Source organism: Schistocerca americana, chromosome 4 (assembly GCF_021461395.2).
Source record: "Schistocerca americana isolate TAMUIC-IGC-003095 chromosome 4, iqSchAmer2.1, whole genome shotgun sequence".
Taxonomy (NCBI): domain Eukaryota; kingdom Metazoa; phylum Arthropoda; class Insecta; order Orthoptera; family Acrididae; genus Schistocerca; species Schistocerca americana.
In genome coordinates, this window is record NC_060122.1 from 99,231,577 (window position 1) to 99,248,788 (window position 17,212).

Sequence of the window (17,212 nt, forward strand, 5' to 3'; positions counted from 1 at the left end):
CTATCTTCTGTTCCTAACCCTACTGTAGTGTTCCATCCCTCATCATTATTACATTTTTCTCTTCCTTTACATATTGGGTTACCAGTTCAATGTCCCCATACACTTTCTCTCTCTCTCTCTCATCATCATCTGTTTATGATGCCAGTATGCATATCCCAACTATAGTCATTGGCAAGAGTTTGCATTGATTCTGATGTGAATAATCCTGTCACTGAACTGCTCACAGTAACTCACTCTTTGTGCTACCTTCCTGCTTGTAATGAATCTTACTCCCATTACACCATCTGTAGCCACTCTTGATATCACCTTATATTCAGCTAGTCAGAAATCCTTATCTTCTTTCTGGTTTGCTTCACTGACCCCTGCCACATCTAGACTGAGGCCTTGCATTTTTTGCAGATTTTCCAACTTCCCTATCACATTTTGACTTCTGACATCCCATGCTCCAACTTCAATATGTTACCCTTTCACTGGTTATTCAATCTTTCTCTTATGGTTACCTCCCACTTGGCAGGCCCCTCTGGGAGATATGATTGGTGGTCTACTCTGAAGTTTTCTGCAACATCATCATGACATTTTTATCAAAAACAGACCACACATCCTGTGGATACATATTGTGTGTCTTTTATGTAGCTGCCTTCTACGTCATAATACTGCTAATAGTCTACATCTACATTGACATCTACATTGATACTCCGCAAGCCACCCAACGGTGTGTGGCGGAGGGCACTTTACGTGCCACTGTCATTACCTCCCTTTCCTGTTCCAGTCGCGTATGGTTCGCGGGAAGAACGACTGTCTGAAAGCCTCCGTGCGCGCTCTAATCTCTCTAATTTTACATTCGTGATCTCCTCGGGAAGTATAAGTAGGGGGAAGCAATATATTCGATACCTCATCCAGAAACGCACCCTCTCGAAACCTGGCGAGCAAGCTACACCGCGATGCAGAGCGCCTCTCTTGCAGAGTCTGCCACTTGAGTTTATTAAACATCTCCGTAACGCTATCACGGTTACCAAATAACCCAGTGACGAAACGTGCCGCTCTTCTTTGGATCTTCTCTATCTCCTCCGTCAACCCGACCTGGTACGGATCCCACACTGATGAGCAATACTCAAGTATAGGTCGAACGAGTGTTTTGTAAGCCACCTCCTTTGTTGATGGACTACATTTTCTAAGCACTCTCCCAATGAATCTCAACCTGGTACCCGCCTTACCAACAATTAGTTTTATATGATTCTTCAACCTTTAGTGGCAGTTCTCCACCCATTGGCAGCAGAATGCCCTGAACATCTGTCCACTCCTCCATTTCCTTTCACAAGGATGTTTCGCAAAATGAGGGTGACTCATTATGGCAGAAGAACTCTGTTACCGTTGCTGATGATTTTTATACAAAATTTAAGCAATGGCTGGGGTTAAATACAGGACCCAGGATATTTGATTAGTAGAAAAAATGGTACCCCTGGACTACAATACACAAAGAAAATGCAATCATCTTGTAAGAATTTGACTGTTAAACAATGGAAATACTGACTAAGACAACAGCACTTATTAAATAGTATGAAACAAATGAAAGTGGTCCAATTAAAAAAGCAGAGGACAAGTGAAAAACATTCATAATATATCGACTTGTCAATAGTTAAACATCACGGACTGACATGGGGTCTATGTAAGCCATTGATTATGGTGGCCGCATCAGCCTGTTGTGATGAAGAGCATATAGATTATAAACAATACAAGGTGGTAAACAGGTGATGACAGAGCATCGAGTGTTCGTATTGGAAAACACTGAGGAACTGGCGGATCCAAGATGATGATGATGATTTATGGCGGAGGATCAGTGTCAAAGAAAAACTACAGAATAAACCCAAATTTGAAAATTAAAGGGATGGAGAGTACCTGTATCCTCTATTATAGGGAGAGAATACATAGAATTTAAGGTACATATATTAGCGAAAATGTAGCTTGAGCTTCAGGAACAATAAAAACTGGCAAGGAAACCAGACATATTGAGAGTGAAAAAACATTTCAAGGTAAAAATGGCACAGAAATACTCATGAAATAAGAAAACATTGATGGTAACAGGAATCAAATGTGTAAGAGGTGTACAGGGGTTGGGAAAAAATGCAGGAACAACAAAACCACAATATTTTACCACATCTAATACAGTGTATGAAAGCCGTTTGCATTTAAAACAGCTTCCATTTGTCTCGGAATGGGTAATGCATGTGCTGTATAGTTTTCAAGGGAATCTTATACCATTCTTCCTGCAAAATAATGGTATGTTCAGGTAATGAGAATGGAGGTGGGTAGTGATCACACAACCTTCTCTCCAAAAGAGAACGCAAAGGCTCAATAATATTGAGATCTGGTGACTATGGTGGCCTGGGGAGATGTGACAATGCGCCTTTGTGCTCACAAAACCAGTAATGGGCAATGTGAGCTGTGTGAACACACATTCTGTCATCTTGGAACACAGCATGACCCCTGGGGAACAAACACATTACTGAGGGAAGGACCTGATCAGCCAGAATGGTCAGGTCACATAATCCTTGGCAGTAATGCGACTTTGTAGTCATCTGACCAAATGTCTTTCTCCAGTACCACACAGTCCACATTTTACGGCTTCAGCACCACATTTTATAGTTACAGTCATTTGCATCACAGATGAGTAGTTTTGGAATTCCAGCTCACCTTGCAGTTCCCTGCTTATTGAGTTCCCTACATGTCATTTTGGTTCTGACAGGGTTCACGAATGTGGCATACAGTTCTGCACTGATTTTTCAGCCATTGTCTCCTTATTTTTCATCACAATTCTCTTCAATGAAGTTTGTCACAACCACTCAACATATAGTTTTGCCTGCATTATGACTCAGTGGATGATGTTTTACCATTTTCCCTGTATGTGGTATAAATCTTCGATACAGTGCTGACTCAGTGGATAATGTTTTACCATTTTTCCCTGTATGTGGTATAAACCTTCAATACAGTGCCTCCTGAAAAACCAAACAGTTTGGCTTCCTTTGTCATGGAAGCACCCACTGTACAAGTACCAACAATTTGCCCATGTTCTAATTCATTTAGCTCTGACAAAATCCACTCACAACTACACTGAACACTGTTACTAGCATGACTGACGCTTGTACTGTATTGAGAACATTGCACAGGTGCCATGCTGTCTAGCATCTGTGTTTATGTTCAAACATGTATTTCTCACAGAGATTCCATACTTCTGTCCAACTCCTGTATAAGTAATCCGTGCAAAAAAAAAAAGAACTATTTTCTCAAGTACCAGCGCAGATTTTTATGAAACCTGGCATATTTGTTATCCCTACACAGGTAAACATACCAAATTTTAGCATTTTTATCTCTCTCCATTTTCATTTTATGACATTCCAAAGTTTGGGAGTTTCGACATTTTTAATACAGTGATGATGTAAAATGATATTTGCTGACATTTAAAGAATAAATACTTTTCTCCATTTATCGTCCAGTCTAGTCAAAAATGTTATGGAGGCTTATGAAATGGGATGGGGGTGGAGAACAGTACTGTGGACTGCTCCAATAAATTACATTTTATTTCATTTACACACCAAGCTCTGTAGGACCAAATTGAGGAGCAAATATTCAAGGTCATGGAACGTTTCAGCACATGAAATTACAACATAAAAGCAAAAGCAGACAAAAATAAATGCTTATGGACGCGAAAAAAGTCAGTCCACAAGTAAACACAATCAACAATAATCAGCTTAATTTTTCAAGGAATTCCTCGACAGAAAAGAAAGAGTGACCCACGAGGAAACTCTATAGTTTCAACTTGAAAATGTGCAGATCACTGCTAAGATTCTTGAATTCAAGTGGTATCTTATTGAAAATGGATGCAGAAGTATACTGCACACCTTTCTGCACAAGACTTAAGGGAAGTGCGATCCACATGCAGGTTTGGTTTCTGTCGAGTATTAAGCGAGTGAAAGCTGCTTATTCTTGGGAATATGCTAATATTGTGAACAAGAAATGACATTAAGGAATACCTATATTGAGAGGCCAATGTCAAAATACCCAGACTCGTGAACAGGGGTCCACAAGAGGTTTGTGAACTTACACCACTTATTGACCAAACCACCCGTTTCTGAGCCAGAAATACAGTTTTAGAATCGGAAGAGTTAAAATATAACACAATACGACATAAGTGAATAAAAATAAGCAAAGTAGACTAATTTTCATGTCGAACGATCACTCACTTCAGATACCGTTCGAATAGTAAAAATGGCAGTATTAAGTCTTTGAACAAGATCCTGAACATGGGCTTTCCACGACAGCTTACTATCTATCTGAACGCCTAGAAATTTGAACTGTTCAGTTTCACTAATCATATGCCCATTATGTGAAATTAAAACCTCAGGTTTTGTTGAATTGTGTGTCAGAAACTGTGTCTTACTGTGATTTAAACCGAGCCAGTGTTGCACACAACATCCTTTACTACCAAGGTGGTGTCATCAGCAAACAGAAATATTTTACAGTTACCTGTAAAACTAGAGGGTATATCATTTATATAAATAAGGAACAGGAGTGGCACCAGCACTGACCCCTGGGGCAGCCCCCACCTGAGCGTACCGCACTCAGATCCCACATCAATGCCATTCTCAACATTGTAAATAGTGACCTTTCAATGTCTGTTGCTAAAGTAAGAAGTGAACCAAATTGTGAGCTACTCCCCGTATTCCGCAATGGTCCAACTTCTGGAGCAATATTTTGTGATCACCACAATCAAATGCCTAAGTTAAATCAAAAAATATGCCTTGCATTCAAAACCTTTGATTTAACCCATCCAGTACCTCACCGAGAAAAGAGAATATGGCACTTTCAGTTGTTAAACGACTTCTAAAGCTGAACTGTACATTTGATAGCAAATCGTTTGCTATAAAATGATCAATTATCCTTACATACACAGGCTTTTCAATAACTTTAGCAACCAGTGATGGCATAGAAATGGACCTAAAATTATCTACATTATCCCTTTTTCCCTTCTTATAAAACGGCTTTACTAGTGAGTACTTTAATCGTTCAGGAATCTGACCATTCCTAGAGGAAAAATTACAAATATGGCTAAATACAGGGAAAACATGTGCAGCACAGTACTTTTAATATTCTGATAGGCACTCCACCATAACCATGAGACTCCTTAGTCGTCAGTCATTTAATTATTTGCTCAATCTCCCTCTTGTCTGTATCACATAGGAGTAATTCAGGCATCAATCTTGTAAAGGCAATTGCCAAGAAAGAAATTTGTATAATTCCCTGCAGAAACTAAATTTTTGATTTAATTCACCAGCAATGCTCAGAAAATGATTGTTAAATATGGTACATATATCTGATTTATCAGTAACAGAAATATTTTTACTGACTTTATATGGACGACCTTGCACCGCTGACCAGACACTTCCTTCACAACTGACCATATGGTTTTAATTTTATCCTGTGAATTAGCCATTCTATTTGCATACCACATACTCTTTGCCTTCCTAATAACACTTTTAAGCACCCTACCATACTGTTTGTAATGGGCTACTGTAGCTTGATTGTGATTACTTCTAACATTTTGATATAATTCCCACTTAGTTCTACATGATATCCTTATCTCACTAGTCAGCCACCCAGGCTGCCTATTACTGCTAGTACCCCATTTAGAATGTTCTAATGGAAAGCAACTCCCAAAGAGCATGAGAAATGTGTTAAGGAAATCATTATACTTGTCATCTATGTTACTGGCACTATAAACATTCTGCTACTCTTGTTCCTTGACAAGGTTTAAAAAAATCTATTGCTGTTAAACTCTCTATTAACTTTCATACGTAGTTTGTAATTAAATGTGACATTTGTTTGAGTACTAAAGCCTTTTAGTGTTTAAGATTTGTGCATCATGGTCTGAAAGGCCATTCACCCTTTTGCTAACAATGCCCATCTACTAATGAAGAATGAATAAAAATGTTGTCTATGGTTGTGTTACTGTTCCCCTGCACCCTAGTTGGAAAAAACACAGCTGCATCAGATCATATGAATTTATGAGATCTACCAACATCCTTTTTCTTGCACCATCATACACAAACTTATACTGAAGTCACCACATATGACTAATTTCTGGTACTTCCTACAAAGTGAATCAGGAACCCTCTCTAGCTTGAGCAGAAATGCTGTGAAGTCAGAGTTAGGGAACCTATAGACAGCAACAATTAGAAGTTTAGTTTCACTAAATTCAACTGCCCCTGCACAACTTTCAAATATCTGTTCAGTGCAGTGCCATGATACATTTATGGACTCAAATGAAATACTCTTTTTTTTTACGTACATAGCCACTCCCCCACCCTGCAAGGAACTCCTTGAAATACTGCCAGCTAATTTGCATCCTGGTAAAAGAAGCCTCTGAATTGTCAAATTATTTGAGTGGTACTCCGATACAGCAATAATTTCAGAGTCAACATCTATAAGCAGTTCACTAACTTTATCTCTATTACCTCTTATATTTTGATGAAATATGCTAATTCCTTTGCTGCTTGGAAACACCACATCCTCTGAAGGTGAGCCCTTAGAGGGACTTCCTTTAAGCAGGTATACCTATCACCTAACTTCACTCTAAAAAAGGTGCAGCTCCAACACCAACTACTACAGGAATTTGGTATCCATTTATTATCTTAAAAAAGTTGCCCCAGAAACCGAACAAGTAGTTGTTACCTATATGGAAACTACTTATTGCAGCCAAGGGGTTCTTCTTTCACAAGGGACATAGCATTATACGCTATAATGACCAGCCCAACACCAGGCTAGGATTCAGTACCCAGCACCATCTTCGGAGTCAGTTCAAGCAGCTACTTTAGGGCCCATTCATATAGAAGCTCCTGTGTGACGTGTCCACCAGAGTAATTTTACATTGACAACAGTATAACCTACAAATAAAACCCAAAGCAATAATAACAACATAATCTGTGTTAAGAGAACTGTCGATCATTCTATTCGTTTCAGCGACATATATCCTTGTGACTCATTTATTTAATATATAGAATGAAAGTATTCCTACATGGGTTAGAAGGAATAAGTCAACACATATGGCTCCAATTTGGGTTTGAAAACATGTAGATTGTAGCGAACAGCTTTTAACTAATGTGGGCTATTTGAAGTATATGTCGCAAAGTGCTGCACACAATTTTGAACAGTAATTACAGATAGCTTCACAATATACAGATAATTCCTGTGTACTGTGTTCTGTCATATAACATCAGTAATAAACTGTCCGTTATTGACATTTGACATTGTAACAGACAATCATGAAACATATTTGTGAAAATAGCAATACACCGTTTACTTGATGATCTTATACATTAGTATGTGAAACACCAATGGAATGTTATGTGTGGATATCCAAAACGATAATTTTATTTCGTGTGATTAGCTCCTTACTGTAAGGCTTACCTTGGCTGAAGAGATACCAAGGGCCTATGTGTATATCAGTGCCTGCCTCTGATGTTCGAAAGGTAGTTTATTGGATAATAACCTCAACTAAATCTTACATCATCATCTAATAATTTATTTTTAGAAAGATGTAGGGCTTCATACACATGAATTGAAGAACTGAAGGAGGATGATGTGTGAATAATTTTACCCTGTATTAGCAGACCAGAACGACATTCCAATGACATGCAATAAGAAAGCATCGAAGTCACATTAATGGAACTTCATAATAGTGATACTCTCACCATTACTGCTACGGGCAAGGCAAATCTAACAAAGTCTACTTTATGCATCAAAAATTTTATGACGCCCGACAAATAACGACAGAATACGGTTTCGTTGTTAAATATCACTTATGTTGCTGTACGACTGGGCGAATTGATTAAATACATATATAAAAAACATCCTAGCGTGTAAGGATTTCCTGAAAATCTGTAGCAATTTAGGTCAAGTAGATAAATGACAAGCTTGTGAACCGGTACTGTTTTAAATGTTACACGTTACTCAGTAGTAGACAATATTAACGACGGGAATAAGTTTTTCCACGGTTGTGAGAAAATGTGTACATTCCAAACAAAACAGTCATAGTAATATATATAATTTTTTTTTTCGCAAAGAGATGAATTAGAAGATCATCAACATACCACAGTCTTTATTATACTTGTGACTGATGCTTAAATGTCAACATCTTTATTGGTGTCACTTTCCTGCCGGCACTTTCATTATATCACAAACACTCATCACGATATCTCTTCTCACTACAGCGCGCGGTGAACCGCAATGAACAGTTGAGAATCAGCTGGTACGTGCGCATGCGCCCTTGACACACAACATTCACCGTGATTGTTGTGGCCTAATTTCATTGCGTAAATTTAACCATAATTGTTTTTCGAGACAGGCAGTTCTTATCGCTATTCCTTAGGCATTACAACACAACTTATTGTACTATTATTACAAATTTAAGGACTCTTTTGGAAACGAAGGAAGCTGTGAGATGCGCACAATGTGATACCATCTCTTCCACATCAGTACACGCATTATTTACTTCTTGTTGAATTTGTCATCGATATTACAAGAATATCACAAAAGGTAACAACTTGGCGAACTCTCGTGATGAAGATACGCAATTTCAGCTCGTCGAATATATCTCGAAATATGTAGCGCTAGGCATTATTGCCCTTAACCAGTTTCAGGCGCCTGTCCGTCTTCAGAAGAAGGGCACTAGGTGCCTGAAACTTGTTAAGAAATAAAATTTCTTTTGTGTAACTGGTTACTGGGTATTTCAACGAAAACAAAAACTACTCATTGGAACTTAGTATGTGGTCAAAACAAGAGGTTTTATATTCGGATACTGGCTGATAACTTATCTATAATGTCGGAATCATGAAAGTACAGCAAAAAATATACCTGCAACAAGGAAAGACCCCCCAACAGCCAAGTGACAGCGATATTGATCGACAAGGCACATTCACATGACTCGTTCCATAACCGATACACTGGAGTGAACACGAACACGTACTGGCACCTGGAGAAGCGACGAGTTACAGAGAAAGCGAGTCGTGTTGTACTGGGCACAGTCCCATACAGTACGGTGAAAGCAGCCGCTCCTTTATGCGAGTTCGCTTGTTGTTAGTCAAAGTGTGTCCTCCCGTTGGCTCTACATACCAGTATAGACCTCAATTCTGCAAGTAACTATAACGTACGGACAAAGTACACTTTCCACTGAGAATAATATATATTTTTTTTTTCATAGCATTCGCGGCAGTGGTATAAAGGTGGCGATTGACCTGTACATTTGCGCGTAATGTAAAATTCGCGGCGATGATTACATTACGTCGCTTGGTGGCGCGTAGGCGTAACACGATCGTTTCCAGTGCTGCACCTGACGGAGCTCGGGGTTTATTCGTAGTCACGATGTCAGACAACGATGTCGAATGTGGTTCTTGGATGTGACTGAGTTTCTCCTTACTCCAGACGAAGAAAAAAAGAAATGTTATCCCATCTTGAACTTGTACAAAAACAAAAACGAAACAGGTGATTTACTGTTTATGAATATTCTGAAAAACTACATGTTTTCTGGACAGCACAAAAACTTCATAAGGATAACTCCAAACAGATTTCGAAAGGACTGAAAATTTAATAGGACCGAAAGCAGACAGGCAAGATACACATTACAGGAAAGCTATTACGGTTACGGAGAGATAAGCCTTACGCTTCAATTCTGTACAACCGGAGATTCATTTACGAATTTTCAGTACATGTTCAAAATTTCCAGACATTGAATTATATTTATAGTGAAAGAAATATGCGAACAATTGTTGGAATGGTAAAGGAATATGTTAAGAAGAGTAGTTTCATCATATAGCATTTTAATCTAATTAATTAAGTCATTAAATTCTTACGCGAATCCTTCATTCGCTGAACTGAATTCAGTAGCAGGTAGTGACGGCGTTCACAGGCCTAGACGGGAACTGTTTGTTGCCTGCGAAGGCGCTGGCTCGTGTCACATATCACCCCGGTAGTCACAAAATTACCTTGTGACTACCGGGGTGACACTGTGACACGCAAACTTTGACTAGTTTAAATATTGCGCCACTTTTGTGCTTGTTAGAGGGCTGGGAACGATTGTAAGGTGCCTGGCGAGTGCTGCTATTTATCGGTCATCTCTTCTACTTCAAGGCGAACAGACATGGCTGCTACTGTACTTCAATTAAAATCATGTGTTTTTTATGGAAGAGAAATCCTGCAAACCTTGCGTTTGTACGGGTAAATACTGGGTGACTATAACTAAACTTTCAAACCGCTGTAGAAATAACACCACTGGTCCGAATGACGTCAAATTGCAACAGAACATTATCAGAGAAGAGGGAAAACGTAAGGCAGAAGAAAAATAAATCGCTACAAAATGTAGCAATAGATAGCGCTGTAAGCATCACAATTTAACAGTGGTCGAATACAAATGACAAATGAATCATACAACAACGCCTAAGATGTACGGTTGACATGGATTGAATGGGTGTACAGATGTGATACTGTTAGTTACATAAGCCCGTCCACCACGGCAAGTTCATACCACATCGGATGGAAGAAATCGGTATTTAATTGTCCTGGGGCCAAAAACCGCATAAAAAGCATTATTAATTTCCGTGTGACTGGTGAAAAACATGTTTAAGATGCTGTTCACCGTTTTCTACAACATGTTGAAATCGAGAAACAGCATGTCCCACCACTGACCGAAGCTTTTTCCGGGGTCACGTTTAGAATGTGTGGCGCAGTGCGTGCTTTCAATGCAGCTAAGTTTGCAATGGGAACACGGATGGCTCCACAGCCAGAAGTCACACAGGTTAAGATCAGGTGATCGGGACGGCCAGGCTGTAGTGAAATGGCAGCTGAGAATTCTGTTGTTGTTGTTGTGGTCTTCAGTCCTGAGACTGGTTCGATGCAGCTCTCCATGCTACTCTATCCTGTGCAAGCCTCTTCATCTCCCAGTACCTACTGCAACCTACATCCTTCTGAATCTGTTTAGTGTATTCATCTCTTGGTCTCCCTCTACGATTTTAACCCTCCACACTGCCCTCCAATACTAAATTGGTGATCCCTTGATGCCTCAGAACATGTCCTACCAACCGATCCCTTCTTCTAGTCAAGTTGTGCCACAAACTCCTCTTCTCCCCAATTCTATTCAATACCTCCTCATTAGTTTTGTGATCTACCCATCTAATCTGCAGCATTCTTCTGTAGCACCACATTTCGAAAGCTTATATTCTCTTCTTGTCTAAACTATTTATCGTCCACGTTTCACTTCCATACATGGCTATACTCCATACAAATACTTTCAGAAACGACTTCCTGACACTTAAATCCATACTCGATGTTAACAAATTTCTCTTCTTCAGAAACGCTTTTCTTGCCATTGCCAGTCTACATTTTATATCCTCTCTACTTCGGCAATCATCAGTTATTTTGCTCCCCAAATAGGAAAACTCCTTTACTACTTTAAGTGTCTCATTTCCTAATCTAATTCCCCCAGCATCACCCGATTTAATTCGACTACATTCCATTATCCTCGTTTTGCTTTTGTTGATGTTCATCTTATACCCTCCTTTCAAGATACTGTCCATTCCGTTCAACTGCTCTTTCAAGTCCTTTGCTGTCTCTGACAGAATTACAATGTCATCGGCGAACCTCAAAGTTTTTATTTCTTCTCCGTGGATTTTAATACCTACTCCGAACTTTTCTTTTGTTTCCTTTATTGCTTGCTCAATATACAGATTGAATAACATCGGGGAGGGGCTACAACCCTGTCTCACTCCCTTCCCAACCACTGCTTCCCTCTCATACCCTTCGACTCTTATAACTGCCATCTGGTTTCTCTACAAATTGTGAATAGCCTTTTGCTCCCTGTATTTTACCCCTGCCACCTTCAGAATTTGAAAGAGAGTATTCCAGTCAACATTGTCAAAAGCTTTCTCTAAGTCTACAAATGCTAGAAACGTAGGTTTGCCTTTCCTTAATCTTTCTTCTAAGATAAGTCGTAGGGTCAGTATTGCCTCACGTGTTCCAACATTTCTACGGAATCCAAACTGATCTTCCCCGAGGTCGGCTTCTATCAGTTTTTCCATTCGTCTGTAAAGAATTCGCGTTAGTATTTTGCAGCTGTGACTTATTAAACTGATAGTTCGGTAATTTTCACACCTGTCAACACCTGCTTTCTTTGGGATTGGAATTATTATATTCTTCTTGAAGTCTGAGGGAATTTCGCCTGTCTCATACATCTTGCTCACCAGATGGTAGAGTTTTGTCAGGACTAGCTCTCCCAAGGCCGTCAGTAGTTCCAATGGAATGTTGTCTACTCCGGGGGCCTTGTTTCCACTCAGGTCTTTCAGTGCTCTGTCAAACTCTTCACGCAATACCATATCTCCCATTTCATAATTCTAGCATTTCTGAAATCGCGCTTCAGCAACTGTTTAACTGGATTTGCAATGTGCGGAGGTGCACCATCTTGCATAAAAGTGATCCCATTAACACATCCACGTTGTTGCAGAGCTGCAATGACGTAGTTGCACAAAAGACACTCACAGGTAACAGACTCAGAAGCACCTGTCTCTTCAAAAAAATATGGCCCTGTCATAAATGATGCCGTCAATGGCCACCACACAGTGACCTGTTCAGGATGAAGTGGTACTGGTTGATTTGTGTGCGGATTTTCCGTTGCCCACATTCGACAATTCTGTGTACTGACGTATCCTGTCAGATGGAAGTGGGCTTCGTCTGACCACAAAATCTTCCACGGCCAATCATTGTCCACTTCCATGCGAGCAAGAAATTCTAAAGCAAAGATCTCCCTTGCTGGTGGGTGAACAAGAAGCAATTCGTGCACATGGGTAATTTTTAATGGATAGCAAAGAAGGATTTTACGCACCGTGCTCACGGGTATGTCCAATGATCGGGCAATTCTCCGTGCACTACACGTTTGCACACCACCGCTCTTCTCCTCCTGCATTGCTGTGGCCACTGCTTCCACTGACGCCGAATCAATTCGTTTCCTCCCTCTACCAGGTTGCACACCAAAAGAACCCCTCTTTTCGAATTTCCGAATCATTTTCTCCAGACCTAGGGCAGTCATTGGACCAACGCCTATTTTCAAAGCCTTCACTGTCCAGAACTTCTGCAGAGCGCCGTGTGTACAGTCATCATTCATGTAATACAGCTTTACAAGCAGAGCGCGATCCTACATTGAGACAGTCATGGCAAACGTCGCAGACGCGAAAGGAGGAAAAGCCGTGTACCCAGCGTGTTTATACCAACTTCAATGGGTCGTGCGCATGACAGGTCTTTTCACTTACGTATCCAGACCCGTACAGTACCATTTATTGATCAATTTTCGCACTATTTTTTTTCTTCTGCCATACGTTTTCCCTCTTTTCCCGTAATATTCTGCTGCAATTTGACGTCATTCTGACCAGTGGTGTTATTTCTACAGCGTTTTGAAAGTTTAAATTTAATTTAAATCATCCTGTATATCATTTAACGTTGCAAAACCTTAAATGTATTCACTTGTTTTAAGATTACACAGACGTAACAAAAATTTCAAAGGTTGGTGGAGTGGACTACGTGACAGATGCAGTTTATCGCAGAAGTCACCCTGCTCTGTCTTTTTTGTCTTTATCGTCAGATTAGCCAACTACATTAGCCTTCCAGTATCCCCAAAACATATGTAAGAATTTAGCAGAATTCTCAGGTGTTTTGTTAGTGTGGGTTGCCTACATTAGGGGCAGGTATGCACTCAAGGGCAAAACTATTGTGCTCCATTGACTGACTCCTTTGATTGACAGGTCATTAACCTATTGTTCTGTTAAGTGGTTTTCCATGGCACTGCACCTAACCTGTTATTTCCCCACCCTCTCCCCCAACCCTTCCTCCTCAGGAAATCCCCCACCCCTCGCTGCTACTCGTACACTTTCAGGTATGAATTAACCTATTGTTCTGTTAAGTGCTTTTCCATATCACCCCCATTTCCTTTTGATTGACAGGCACTTAACCTATTGTCCCCCCCCCCCTACCCCCTCCCCTTGCTGCTACAGGTACACTTTTACGTCTGAGTTATTGGAATAGGCCCCCCCCTCTCACTCTTATCAATTTGATTGACTACTTAATTAAATTAATCACTTAATTAACCTTGCTGGTGGGAAAGTGCCATGCCCCCCTGCCACATCCCCCTGGGACAATGCAGCCTCTACTAACCTAAGAAAATGGTAGGAAGATAGGCCACTTGGGATACTTCCACTAACCTAAGTCATCTGACCGCCACCTCTTCCTAGGGATTGGTGTGAAGTTTGAATTTTGGAACGAAGATAGATCAATTTGACTATCTCTACTAAACTAAGAAAATGGCGCTAAAAAAAGGCACATGGGCGAACTCAACTAACCTAAGTCACCTGACCACCACCTCCTCCTATGGAGTGGCACAGAAGGACTCGACCTGTGCTGGACATTAGTCTTTATTTTGCCGCCAGCCGTTGTGGCCGAGAGGTTCTAGGCGCTTCAGTCTGGAATCGTGCGACCGCTATGGCCGCAGGTTCTAATCCTGCCTCGGGCATGGCTGTGTGTGATGTCCTTAGGTTAGTTAGGTTTAAGTAGTTCCAAGCAATTAGAGGCCGTACCACCATCCCATGTTTTCGCCACAAGGTCTGGACTTCAACTGACCTAGTTACACAGTACTGCTGCCAAAGGGCAGTTTCATCCAATCCGTGACATAATCCAAGATGGCGGGGAAAATGGCGGAAAAACAGTGTGGTCGCCATGGGTTCCAGAGTCCAACTGACCTAGTACACAGTAGCGCCACCAGGGGGCGCTGTCCACGTTTCCATGGCGTAATTCAATATGGCGGTCTGGTGGTTGAGAGGAAGGGTTTCATAACAGGAAATTCAAGGGTATATTGTTTATTTATAAAAATATCAGTTTTTTGGGGGTTGGATTTCTCTTGCTCATCATTCTCTTGTTCATCATTGTCTGCTGTTTGGAAACATGTAGGTCTTGTAAGAAGTAATTACATGGAGCAAACATGTTGCATAACCTAATGTTCATCACTGGCCCTTTGTCAGCACTTAACCTATTATTTTCTTAAGTGGTTTTCCATGTCACCCCCATTTCCGTAAACTATTCTACCGCCTTTGATAGCAAAATTAAATAATTAGTTATGTCCTCCCACCATTTTCCAGTACACTTCTCGAATTTCACATGCTGTTGAAAGCCATTTCTGGTGCATTCTTCTTTGTCATCAATAAAATACAGTCTAAAGAAGAAATCGCTAATAAAAAACACATCCCGCCGCTCGACGCCAGACGCCGCCGACGCCCCCACTGCAGCCGCCGCCGCCACAAATGCCCCCAGCAGCGACCCCACCCCGGATGCGGCAGCCACAGAATCGCTCTGCCATCCAAGGGCCGCCCTCCCCCAGACTAGCGGGCTAGGGCTGCAGCGACCAGGCTGCTCGCAGCGACCCAATTCCGCAGTGTCTCCTCCTCCGCCGTCACGTCCTCACAGATCACGTGAGGTACAGCACACAGCCCTGTCGACCTCGCCACAGAGCTCCAAGGCGTGCTTACACCCATCCAATACACGAAACGCCTCCGGGCAGCACGTGTGTTTACCGTTGCTGACGCTATACCTATGGATACTGACGTCAAAGACCGCGCTATAGAAATCTGTTCCAGAATAGCACAGGCTCCTTTCTCCCTAGAGATCCTAACAGAACATACGAGGTGCGTCGGCGCCACTGCTACCTGCAGCGAGCAGGTGAAATTTGCTTATATTTTTGGGTACATAGTTAGAGTTCTGTGAGTGTTACACTGATGTCAAAGAACTCGAAAGAGCATTCACGCTGGTCCCATATGCAATGACGCATAGCTGCGGTGCAGTCCAGCACCGAGAGAGATGTTCCAATGCTTCCCAGAATAGCACAGGGTGCACTGTTTCTAGCAATTCTTTCGCCACATTTTTCTGCAGACCAGACTTTTTGCAGTAAAATTATTTTGCACGGATTTCTAAATTGCACTGACAGTTAAACCCCACAAACGTTGTCTACAGATCATGAAATACATACAAGACTGACAAGAATATTGGAAGCCAGGAACATATTTACCAGTGTAACTACAGTTAAATATTACGATTGCTGCTACAGCCTGACACCAATCGATGTACATGTAATGTCTCCTCTTGGTGGCTGTGGTTCTGGAATGAATCTCAGTAACTATAGCGAACTCTTGAAAATTGCATAGTGTCCCAGAAATACTTAATGTGCGCTTTCTGAGGAGTTTTCGTGATGTACCAGCTAGTTATTAGGAAATTCTTGCCCTAGCAGAACCTGTTTAAGAAAATAGCGCAGAATAACGCCGAATGCATTCTTCCTTGCGGTGCTAACGGGCAGCCCATCCATCACGTGTTACCCTTCCTGCTTTCAACATACACAGACGTTCTCACCACTAAAAGCCTGTGCACGCTCGCGAAAACACCGTTAATCATAAAAGTATTGTTGTTGTTTGGAAAGAGAGCACTCTCTAAGCATAGACAGGGGGAAATCAGAACAATTACGCAAACAGAATTCGAAGCACTGTCTTACAGAAGAGAAAAAAAATGGCCAGAATTTTCGGTATCCTACAGATACAGGTCTGGAAATCTCCTAGAGCCACAGTGGCAGACAAGTGATGGCATCCCCACCGTAGATGGATGGTCTGCTTCAACTTCTTTGAATACTTGCCTTCGCAGAACTTTCCATATGTACCTTGCCTCCATCCTGTTCGAATCAGTTTGTAGACGCTCCTACATCCCACCACAATGGATATCTTGTGAATGAATAGAGCATTATGATTGTATTTTGTACAGATCACCATATTGAATCGACAATTAAACTTTGCAACGTGCTCTACATATCGTCAAATATAGAAAGACTCTTACTTAATTACACTGCTCTCCCACTTAGGACAGGAGCTTGAATATTAGAGCGCGAAACAGAGCTCCAATCCAGCAACATATCACTGTGCACCGTGTCGAGGTAATAAGCATATAATTTGTATCCCGTGACATACAAAATCAATCCTTTTACATCATTCGTACATATACCGCGAAGACAGCCAGCACTGTATACACTCCTCGCAGCACTACATACTTCCCTGCGATATTGGCAATTATCCACCTCCAACGAGTGACCAGA

General features: G+C 41.1%; 1 protein-coding gene across 3 annotated transcripts in view; it reads right to left on the reverse strand.

Moving 5' to 3' along the window:
• Positions 1-8,294, reverse strand: part of LOC124613177 (uncharacterized aarF domain-containing protein kinase 5) — a 171,059-nt gene extending 162,765 nt beyond the window's left edge. For all 3 annotated transcript variants that reach the window (XM_047141815.1, XM_047141814.1, XM_047141816.1), the window contains exon 1: positions 8,145-8,294. The gene's annotated coding sequence lies outside the window, so the exon portion shown is untranslated. The remainder of the gene's footprint in view (positions 1-8,144) is intronic.
• Positions 8,295-17,212: the final 8,918 nt, after the last annotated feature.